Genomic DNA, 12224 nt, shown 5'->3' with positions numbered 1-12224 from the left:
GACAGATGTCAACTAGTTTTATGTCAATTTGGTTGCAGCACAACCATATAAGCAGCAGAGACAACACAAAACAATGTGACACAATGACTACACAAACCAGGATGATTTCAATACGTATTGACTTCAAAACTCGAGATAAAACATTAGTGATGTTTAAAAACGAATATGCACTTGTTTCCTTTGCATTACTTGAGTTGCTATTTTGCAAATGACTTCTTCAAGTGACAATATTGGATAATATTTGGAATTTTAAGGGAATGTCATCAGTATTTCTGAAAAGGCAAAAAAAAAAATAAATAAAAAATAAAAATAAAAAAATAATACGTAAGCATCTCTCAATAGCAAAAACAGTGACCTTTAACATTTAAATATTTTCCAGACTTGTGTGTGTATTTGGTCAGAAGTTGACAAAAGTAATAAGATTAGACCTGTTTGTGAAAATCACCATTAGTGAACTTGAAAGTAACATTAACAGTTAGAGCCACAGCTTACAAAGAATATTAAACCTATCATCTTAGACTTAGGTTAAAGTTTAGTTTTACAGCTGAATAACAACCTTATATTAGTCTAGCTACTTCAGTGTCAGTTTCTCACTGTAGCGTACCATTATTTGTTCCAGGACTTCATTGTTTACTTAATATGGTTAATTCGTTAACCTCAAGTGGTGGGAACCATGAGATACACACCTACACAATATCAGAATGCTACTTCTAGTGTTTTTCTAATGTAAATCCCCCTCCTTTGACTTCGTTAAATTATTTTAACATTAAGTACTTTGCTTAATTACTATAATTACCCGGGCTAGTTAGCTACTTTGGCCTAGCTTGAGCGCAGAAGCTATCTGAAAACGTCTTAAAACCCGTATTCCTACTCGAGATAATTAAGCCTCGTTAGAACGGCATTTGATCACTTGTTCGGGCACCAAAGTCGATATATTTTACCTGTTAAACCGTTGACTACCACTGTCACCGCAGACTGGACCGTGGAACAGTGTGACTATGTGGCAGAAGTACACGACCACAACTGCTCCTCCTAAAGTTGCTACCCAGGAAAAACCAAACAAAGACGCCTGTCAAAATAAGATGCCTGCTTTCAATAGTCAGTCTATGCCCGAAACCCCGTGCTCGCCTACATCCAGAACAGCATCAAAAGCCAACAATAATATGTCAAACAACAAAAAGAAAAAGAAGAAAGAAAAGAAAGAAGAAATCAGTAAAACGCGATTTCTGATTCTCCATGTTAAAATATGAGCTTTTATATTGAAAACTAAACCGGAAACGTCTGCTTTGGTTTTACCGACCACAAACAAAACGCTATTGTGTTACTGAAAGTGCATATCGCCACCTACTGGACAATATTGTGTCCTTGCAAAGAAGAGACAACCTGCTATGAAAATAATTTTCAGAAATTGCTTGACGTTAACTATCTGTAGTGGTATGGTTGCCTCAACAGCTTTAACTCACTTAATTTTGATCTAAACATCTCAATCCTTACAGAAAATTGCCACTATTGTGTAATACAAACAATGCAAATAAAAACACCTGAAAATGGTATCATCAGTGTGTGAGATAATGTCAGATTCAGAGCTGTTGCTTGACACTGTCGGGTCCTAGGCAAGAAGGGATGATTGGGGTCCGAAATTCATTGGGAATCCCACCCTGAAGCCCAAACAAATAGGCATGTACCATGATGATTATATAAGCAACCGCTTTATTCATTTAAGTTTGGTGAATGGTGTGCAAATAAAGATATATAACAAAATATTATGAAGGAAATATAAAAACTTGACAATGAAAAATACATTAAAGTCTTAGTTTTAGTTTAGTTTATTAGCTTATTGTATATATATATATTATATATATATATGATATATATATATATATATATATATATATTTAACTTCATGATCAAAATAATTTGTATTTTGCAAATTCATCCATGGGCAGGAGTGGACTCATTGGTGGTCCATTTTTGGTCCGTGGGCCGTATGTTTGACACGCATGCTAAGGGTTTATTTGCACTATGAGCAGTAGGAGCCACACTGATACTGAAATAAAGATTCCTCATTGTTCCTTTGATTCATTGTGTGTGTGTGTGTGTGTGTGTGTGTGTGTGTGTGTGTGTGTGTGTGTGCGTGCGTGTGTGCGCGTGCGTGAGTGTGTGTGTGTGTGTGTGTGTGCGTGTGTGTGAATGTGCGTGTGTGCGTGTGTGTGTGCGTGTGTGTGAATGGGTGAATGTGAGGCTTTGGAAGCACTTTGGGCACCATGAAGGTGTAGAAAATACACTATATAAGTGCAGTGCATTTTCCACTGACCATAAACCCAGAAAAAACCCAGATGTAAAAACATACAAATGAAAACCAGCAGGAAATTACAGCAGTGTCAGCTGATGAAAGCGTGTCTTGGTGGGACACAGGATGCAAGTCAGGTTTTGGATACACTAGAACCACATTTCACTGCTAGGATACGCCACAGCACATGCACCACTGTTTTAAAAAATATGTATTCAAATTAAAATAAAAATACACAGTACAGGTTTTGTTATATATACATTTCACCCATCTATTCCTCAAACACACACATTTTTTCATGGCTCTATTGATAAAGTCAGGCATGTCCCTGACAAGTGTCTTTTCCACTGATAGATGGATAGATAGATAGATAGATAGATAGATAGATAGATAGATAGATAGATAGATAGATAGATAGATAGATAGATAGATAGATAGATAGATAGATAGATAGATAGATAGATAGATAGATAGATAGATAGATAGATAGATAGATAGATAGATAGATAGATAGATAGATACATACATACATACATACATACATACATACATACATACATACATACATACATACATACATACATAGATTTACTTTATTTTTGGTCACCGCTCCACAGAGACAGTCATACCACATCAACAATAAATAAATAATAAATGCAGAGTGTAAAAGTTAAGAATAAGCCAGGTTTTTGGATGCACTGACAGACACTGAAAATGGAATTCTCTGAAATATAATGATGTCCATTTGATCAGAATCCACTCCATCAGTACAATAGAGTCATGACAGATTCATCAGTATCTAAACACAAAGAATTTACAGAAACTGAAGAACACCAAGAACAGGAAGACACTGTTGTTCAAATGTTCACCAACTGTATTCAGACAACAGTTCAACATGGAGGAAGAGTTTACTTTGTGTTGACAACAAAGAAAGAATCAACACATGATAAAATACTGCATCTGTTCAAATAGACAAGATGATCATCAAGTTGAAATTGTAGAATCTGAAGTGGATCTAAAGCTGTAAAAGTGCTTTTTTTAAACATGTGATTGACCAAAGATCAAATCCGACAGAAACTCTAAAGAGTGTAAAACAGCATGAGCCAAAATGACGGAGGTGAAAGTTCCAAACTATGTCCAACTACAAGTAAGTCTGGAGTGTTCACCTTTATGTGTGTAGAACGTCTGAAGGTTGTAAGGATGAAAATCCCACAAGTCCAGTCATTGTTCAGGTCCAGAAAGTGAGGAGTCCAGTCATATGAGTGTGATGATCTGTCCCACATGAAAAGATGAGCCATAATGACAAAGCTCCCAAAGAACAACAACAGAGATGAGAGTTCTGAACTGAAACTACAGATGTATAGGGTGAAAGACTCCAAAGAAAAAAGTCAAAGTGTCAGTGTTTGTTCACATTCCAACTAATATGACATCAGAGAGAAAGTGAATATTCAGCTCAAACATTTCCATCAGTGACAGTGGTGGAATAATGATGTGCATTTACTGCAGGACAGTACTTCAGCTCCAATGGCAAAGCTTTTAGACTTTTGGTGATGTCATAGAGAACATCATCCACTGGGGTTTTCAGTTCTATTACATCAAACCATGAAAACATATTCCAACAGTTTTACACTCACTAAATACTGACATTAATGTTAATAATAAGGGAAACATTCCTTCTATTTTATGCAGAGTTGTACATATCGATGAATAATTTGTAAATATTGGCTCTTTACTGTTTACATTTGTCTGACAGTTTTGACATTTGAGTTTACACATAGAAATCTGAAAAAAAAACAGTCTAAAACATGTGATTAAACCCTAAACATGTAGAACTGGATCCTGAATGGATTTAATCTACATCATTGACTCTTTTTTCAGGTTGAGTAAATGCAGTTTATCAGCTGTTCTTCTGTGGCCTCAGCACTTAAGTCCAATCCTTCACATCTGATACAACTGAGTCTGGGTGGAAACGAGCTGAAGGATTCAGGAGTGAAGGAGCTGTGTGATTTCCTGCAGAGTCCACATTATAAACTGAAGAGTCTATGGTCAGTTCACTGTTAGTTTGATAGAGTGTTGTTTTAGGAGCAGCTGAACCTCATTTATGAACAAACATAGCTGACATCCATTATGTTGTTTTACTGTTGCAAGAAAAGTTGTGTGAACCATTTGAGATGTTTCTAGTTTTCTGCATGAAGTGGTCATAAAATCTGATCTAATCTCCATGTCAGTCACAAGTACAGACAAATACAATGTGTTAAGCTAATAGCACAGAAACACTAATAATATTTCATGTGTTTATTGAGGCACAACTCTTCAACAGTCCCAGTGAATGTAATGATTGAAGCTCCTTTTGCACCAATAACCTTAAACCAGTGTTTTGGAGCTGCCTGATCTGACCTGCACAATGTCCAGGGACATTTGGGATCATTCTTTGTGACACAACTGCATCAGCTCAGCTCTATTCTGGCATGTCTGCTGTGAATGGCTCTGGTGAGTTCAGTCCACAGCGTCTCTATTGGATTCAGCTCTGGGCTCTGACTGGCTCTTTCCAAAAGGTGGTTTTCTGTTTCTGAAGCCGCTCTAGTCACTTTACTTCTATGTTTACATGTTGACAAACTCAGGATTCCATGTGGTCCTCCATGATTGGAGCTGCCGTGGCCTGGATTGGCTGGAGAGTCGGCTTGTGACCGAAGGGTCGCAGGTTCGATTTCCTGGACTGGTGGAGACTTGTTGGCTGATGTGCCCTTGAGCAAGGCATTTAACCCCCTATTTGCTCCATGGGTGTCTGATATGGTGAGCCCACTGCTCCTAGCATACAGTGTGTGTGATGCATGATCTAGTGATGAGTTAAAGGCACAAGACAAATTTTGGTGTGTGACAAACTAGTGACAAAACTGACAAACTGACTAACTGACAAAATAAAGATTCTATTCTATTCTATTCTATTCTATTCTATTCTATTCTATTCTATTCTATTCTATTCTATTCTATTCTATTCTACTTCACTGTGTGGATGATGTTGTAGTTTGTGTCAAACCTAGTGCTGTGTGTTCTTCCAAACAGTTCCAGTTCCATCAGTCTGAACATGTTTCCATTCATGTTGTAAAGTGTTCCAGTGCTCTTTGCTCACTTCTCCACATGCACTGATGCTTGTTGTAAAAGTGCATCTTCCTCTGTGGTGTCATGCACTGGACATGAGTCTGTTCTATCTCTGCTGTGGAATAGACTCCTGAACACAGATGTGATGGTCTTCCAGTGAGTCCTTCAGCCTTCAGCTGTTCCTCTCTGGTTCTTTTTTGTCTGTTTCCACTCATGGTTGTGTCTTTGCAGTCAGCTTGGCTGGGCGTTCACTTTTAGAATTCAATCCTGACCATTTGTGGACAGTTTGTCCAACTTGGACTGGTGAATCCTTAAAGGCTTTGAGGTTCTTCTCAGTCAGAAAATGATTGAACAGCAGCCTCTGGAAACATGTCCAGTGCTTCTCTCAGGTTTGTGCTTTGTCCTTTTGGATCTTGTATTTCTGCATCAAAGGCAGGAAGTGGAAGAGGAAACCAGGCAGAAGAGGGAGCCCCCTTCACTCACATGCAAGTCAGCAACTCTGGACTGAAGCTCTTCTCAGATCTGTGTTGTGAAATCTGGTTGACATGAGCAGATGCTTCTTGTGAACATCCAGCTCCAGAGCTTTGAGTGTTTTTAGGAGTCACAGTGGCTCTGTGCACGGCTCACATCTGCTTTCATTGATTACAATTCATGTTGATGAATTCTGGACTCTCATCCTCCTCTGACAGCGTCAGCCTCGTTATCTCTTTTTAGAGTCGTTAGTTTCAGGGTTCACTTCCTTTTTCCAGTTCCACTGTGAGGGTTTAAGAGCTGTGCACAATTAACATATGAAATATTATAATAGTTTGTGTGGTTTTGGGTTCAACACATTCTGTTTGTCTATACTGGTGACTGAGATGCAGATCGCGTTTTATGACCAATTCATGCAGAAAACTTTGAGGGTTCACAGAGTTTTTCTAACCACTGTATAGCTGACACAATTTAATGTTTTATTTTTCTTGCAGCTACAAAAATTACAGTCAGTAAAAACTGTTTGGTTGAAATGAATGTTGAATATTTCACATTCATGTTGAAAACCTAAATATATTTGGTTGAAATGTTAATTTTAATCTCCATCATTTCTTCTTTATTCAAGTTGTGGAACTGCAGTTTGTCAAAAATCAGCTGTTGTTATCTGGCGGCAGCTCTGAAGTCCAATCCTTCACATCTGATAGAACTCAACTTACGTCAGAACAACCTGAAGATTCAGATGTTAAAGAACTGGAGGACCTTGTTCAGAGTCCACACTGTAAACTGGAGAAACTGGAGTAAGTAATGTCAGTTTGTGCTGGTTTGGTGAACACCTCCATGATTAGAAGTCTGTTTGATTATTTTTATTGTTTCCTCTGTCGTTTGAATAAATTCAGAAATGTCTCAGTTAGGGCTGGGCGATATGGAAGAAATCATATCACAGTAATTTTTTTCATATCAGATGATATTGATATGTATGACTATGGGGCCATTATTGTAGCAATATTATTTGCAAATGCGTGTGGAGAGTTGAGTGTCTGTATTTCAATCTGTCTGTGCGCAGTCAGATTTGCAAATGTGTGATCTTTAACTGTTAAAGATCTTTAACTGTTCATTTTAAAAGGGTCATGGAATCCACCTTGTGATCCACCTTGTGGAATCCACCTGTTTTAGTGGCAGTTGGTGAGCCTTGCAAGCACAACTCACGTAAACTCACGTCAGGTACAGAACGAGCAAAGCAGAACGCAGCCGGAATGAGGGAGCCTTTGAGCTTGAGCCAGGCACGCAAACCCTGGTTTTACAGACAAATCCCGCTGCGCATTTGTGGATCTGTCACGGCAGAAGTGTAGCAAAATTTACGTGTGTAAAAGAGAGCCAATTGAGAAGCAGCTTGACTTGTAACCAGTGATTGTCTGTATTTCTGGGTCGTGTAGTGAAAATACTTTGACTTTTCAAATCTGATTACACACAACAGAAGTTGTTTACACATTTGCAGATTGTTGTACAGACACACAAATCTCATCACGCATTTACAGATTCTTTTACACATTTGCAAATCCGACTGCGCACAGACAGATTGAAATACGGACACTCAACTCTCCACACGCATTTGCAAATATATTGCTACAATAATGGCCTCATATATGACGATATAAATCAAATCACTATTTTTGTCAAGCTTAAATTTTCTGTTACTCATAAGTTAGTCGTGAAACATCAGAATGTTATTTGGATTTAAATATGATTGATTTTCTGTCAGATGTTGAACATGACAGATGTGCTGAAGAACATTATACAAATGTTTCAGAGAAATAAAACAGGTCCATATATTTAAAACTACACTAAAAGTCTGACCAACAGGAAAAAGCTTTCAAATGAATTTTTTTTAAAACTCTTTTTATTGAAATTAGAACAATGACAATACAAAAAAGTCATATGCAGGATTCAATATATGTGATGTCAGAACAAGAAACACTACACCTGCACTCATATGTACACACTACACACACACACACAAGGGGGGGGTGGCAGAGGAGGGTCTGCCTACTTACTTAATATTAAAGTCATCTATAAATGGCTGCCTAACTGAATAAAATAACTTTACTTTATCTTTTAGTGAAAATGTGATTTTCTCCAAATGTAAGTGTTACATGATGTCTTTCAACAGAAACTGATGAGTTGGAGGAGTTTTGTTCTTCCAGTTTTTAAAAGCTTTCAAGTTTAAAAGAGAAACAAACAAAACAGACCATCTTCACCAAACAATACTGGGGGTCTATACCTGTAACTGACGTAACTGATATAAACCTAAAGTCAAACTTCATCTACTGTATGCGTTCTGCTTCAAGGTTCGTGTGGAAAGGTGGGTGTTTGTGTTCTTCACATAGGCTACATGGATTCATTGGGTTCACCTCCTTACTGTGTTGAAGACCCTGAACCCAAACGGTTCCACCCTACTTTTCAGTAACCCAGTCACCTGAGTTCTGGGTCTCATTTTGTCCTGAGGGAACACTCTTTACCTCCTGCTTCAGCCCAAACATTAGTGTGTGTGCTGCGGCTGCTCTTACACCTGTGCTGTTGGCGTCAAACTGACTTGCCGTGGCTCTAGAGTGATTGGTTCGGTGGCATTACTTAAATATGATGGGCTGTTCTTATGTCTGTCAAAACATGGACCAATGAATTCTACCAATATTGTATCGAGCATGTCTCATATTTCAAATGAGGAAAAGTTATTTCACGATATATATTGTTATCGTTTTATCGCCCAGCCCTAGTCTCTAAAGATTTCTTTCTGATCTCTGTTTGTATTTTCTTCTTTCTTCAGATGGGAGTGATCTTTGTTTCAGCCACTGTGATCAGGACTGTGTGAGGATCAGCTGAGTCCAGATGATTGACAGATGTTAAAGCAGTAGCACATCCTCATTTCATTCTCCTCCTGTCAGTTCTCAAATTGGAGCGCCTCAGTTCCTCTCCTCCACTCCTCAGTTCTCCTCCACTCCTCAGTTCCTCTCCTCCACTCCTCAGTTCTCCTCCACTCCTCAGTTCCTCTCCTCCACTCCTCAGTTCTTCTCCTCCACTCCTCAGTTCTTCTTCTTCACTCCTCAGGTCTTCTCCTCCACTCCTCAGTTCTCCTCCACTCCTCCTCCCTTCAGAGGAGTTGAGGCAGACTTCCTGTAGCTCCGCCTCCTCGGTCCTTCATGTGACTTTAAAGGAAGTGAGACGTCCTTCCAGATGATTCACTGAGATGGATTAATGAGTAACTGAAGCACCGAGGAGTTGAGGAGCTGAGGTGTCTGTGTTTTATGTTCTGATGAGTCCATTTATCTTTGTCACTACATTCAGTTCAGATAATTCCAAATGAAACGGACTCCTTCAGAAACATTCTCATGTATTTCATGTGTTATTTCAGTAGGATGGGTTCCTGCTCACAGATATGATACTAGTTAATAGAGTTTCACATTTTCTTCCTTCAGTTCCTTAGACCCACACAGATGAAACTGATGCAGATCAGTGACAAATCAAACCTTTCTATAGTTTTGGTTTCATTGTATTAAATCTTTCATTGTTTTATTGTGTAAATTTATTTAAAGGACATTTTAGAGGCTGGACTTTGGATCACACTGAGACTAGAACAGAAATATTGAGGTGAAAATCAGGAGAAATATTTTCACACATGCACAGTTTGCACTTTTCTTGGTCATTTCCTATTTTTCTTGTTTCAAAAAACTGAAAATGACTTGCTGATTATTTTGTTTAATACAAATACTTTTTCTCCAATGTTACTCCAGATTATAAGACCTTCTATAAACCAACAACTGTCAAAATGTAGAACTCCAGGTATGTAGAGGACCAAATTTAAGGACCAGGACAAAGGTGGTAAAATTAGGAAAAATGATGATTTAATAAAGTTAGAAAATGTTAACACAAGCTCAAAAAATGGCAATTAACAAAATGAACAAAGATGGGCCCAACTGAGGTCAACTAAACCAAACTGCAACAGAACAAAAACTGACTTCAACCAGACAAAGAACCAAGGTGGGCTTACATAGAGCGGGACTAACCCAAATCAAACACAAGGGGGAGGCATTACACTATGAAATTAAACAAAACCATTAACTTAGTCAAAATAACAAAAAACAAATCATAACTAGACACAAAATACTAACTGTGTGAACCCATTGTGATTTAAACCAAGAATTTAAACAACTAAATTAACACAAAGAAACAAACAGTGCCCCCCCCCCCCCCCCCCCCCCCCCCCAGTCTTGTGATGTTAGTTCCTTCCCCCGTTTTAAATACTAGCTGAGCCCCTTTTTCTGGTCTTTGGTCTGCAACTGAAGAACCACGTGAGTAAAATAATTCAAACATAACTAATATGTGTGCACCCACATGAGAATGTTTTAATAAAATACTTAAACTAAACTGTGCGATGTAATCATTAACTGTAACGTAGCAAAAACTCATGAAACAAAAACTACTAACACAAGATGGTGGTAGCACGGGATCCACCACAAGGTAACACACAGAGCTTTAATTCCATGTGAAAATCAGTCCCATCACATCCCACCATTGTTTTGTCCATCAGACATTTGTCTCAGTGTCCACTGTAGTCCACTATTGGTAATGTACTGATGTATCATGAATGTTATTACTAATATCACTGTTTGATTGAATTGAAACCAGTTGAATCGTTGGAGTATGATGTAATACTGACAGCATTAAAGCTATACCATATGATGTGGCATTTTTACACTTTTCTTTTGTCATCTTAAAATGCTCCTAATAAGTGTGTGTCAAACTAAAATGTAAAAGAAATCCACCGGGTATTGAAACTCAAAAATGTTTAATTCTCATATATTTCTAATAACAGTCTGACCAATCATTTTAGTCGGTCCGAATGAAATAATTGGCCGAACCTGACTGAGCCTCCTGTCAATCATCCATTACGGCCGTCCAGCATCCGATCCATTATCGCCGTCTCACATCTGATATGTGTTCCTCTAAATCTGACGCTTCACTGGCGCTGCTTCTCCTGTCACTGACCACAGTCTACTGTCTAGGATGTGTATGGATAGAACTGACATGCACATGTGGAAGAGAAAAAACTGATTTATGAACAGAAACGACAACTGAGGGGCACAAACAGGAGTCTGATGAATGAAGGATGGAGATAAAAGTCCGGAAGTCAGCTGTACTGGACTGAACAGGTCTGCATAAAGCTCAGCTTTTATGACGGTGGGACTCATACATGTGCATGTACATGGTGTCACACAATGTAAGATGATGTAGGATGATAATTGTATGGACTATGAAACTTCAAATGTCCACGGAAAATTCGCGGAGGCCACGCGTTCACAGTGCGCGCGCCCATCCCCTGGGCACTGCAGTGAAGACACTGACCCAGTACTGCACAGACCAGGTCTACTGATGGAACAGGAGCCACGGGCCCGCGGCAGGTGGATGATGCATCTGATTACTGAGGGAGGGGTCCGCGGACACGCCAAAACGGACCGGACCTCCACCTCTGCTTCCTCCTCCGTTTCCATCGCGCATGAGGAGAGAGGAGGAGGAGCCTCAGAGCTCAGGCAGAGGGAAGGGGGTGGGGCTTTGGAGGGAGGCGGGTTGTTCATGTTCAAACTTTTACTAAGTGCTGTGAGAAATGCCACATCGGTAGGTATAGCTTTAAAGGAAGAAGTATTTAGATCATTTACTTCATTAAAGTAACAACATGACACTGAAAATACTGCACTGTCAGTCAAATACTGTATTCAACCATATTTCATTAACAGTCGGCCTTGACACTAAAAATAATCAGTCAGATGTTGTTTTACTCTGATTCTGATGTTTTAGATTAATGTTGGTGCTGTTCATGGTTAACGTTGAGTTCATATAAACCACCTCAGAAACTGTTGGAAACAGTGTTGTATAGTAACCAAATACTAATACTTCACTCTGGTACTCGAGTATGTTTTTGGAGAATTTGTACTTTACTGAGTATTTTTGATTCTGTTTCCTTTCACTTTAACTTCATTACAGTTCCTAAGTCAATTACATCCTTCTACTCCCATACATTTTTAATGCAAAGTATTGTTACTCGTTACAAAAAAATCAATTAAAGTAAAGTCAGGAAGTTGATGGACCTAATTGTGTAACAATCATAATGTAGACTCCATGTTTTGAGGTGCCACAGAAGCTTCATAGTTTTATTTATTGTATTTTTTTTTTCATCTTGCTCCTGTTTAGGTTTTTGAAACCTTGTTTTTGAAGTATGTGACGTAGGCATCATTTTCAATATTTTGACTGATTGTCTTTTACTTTACCATGTTTTAAAATCCTGGATAAACTTTATAATATTCAAAATTGTGAC

General features: G+C 38.5%; 1 protein-coding gene across 6 annotated transcripts in view; it reads left to right on the top strand.

Moving 5' to 3' along the window:
* The window catches only part of LOC115431900 (NLR family CARD domain-containing protein 3-like), a 41771-nt gene that overhangs the window by 3347 nt on the left and 26200 nt on the right, over positions 1-12224 (top strand). For all 6 annotated transcript variants that reach the window (XM_030152607.1, XM_030152605.1, XM_030152609.1 and 3 more), the window contains exons 2-3: positions 4249-4253; positions 8339-8344. The gene's annotated coding sequence lies outside the window, so the exon portion shown is untranslated. The remainder of the gene's footprint in view (positions 1-4248; positions 4254-8338; positions 8345-12224) is intronic.

The sequence above is a fragment of the Sphaeramia orbicularis genome, chromosome 13, assembly GCF_902148855.1.
Source record: "Sphaeramia orbicularis chromosome 13, fSphaOr1.1, whole genome shotgun sequence".
Taxonomy (NCBI): Eukaryota; Metazoa; Chordata; class Actinopteri; order Kurtiformes; family Apogonidae; genus Sphaeramia; species Sphaeramia orbicularis.
This window is presented reverse-complemented; position numbering and strand designations above follow the sequence as displayed.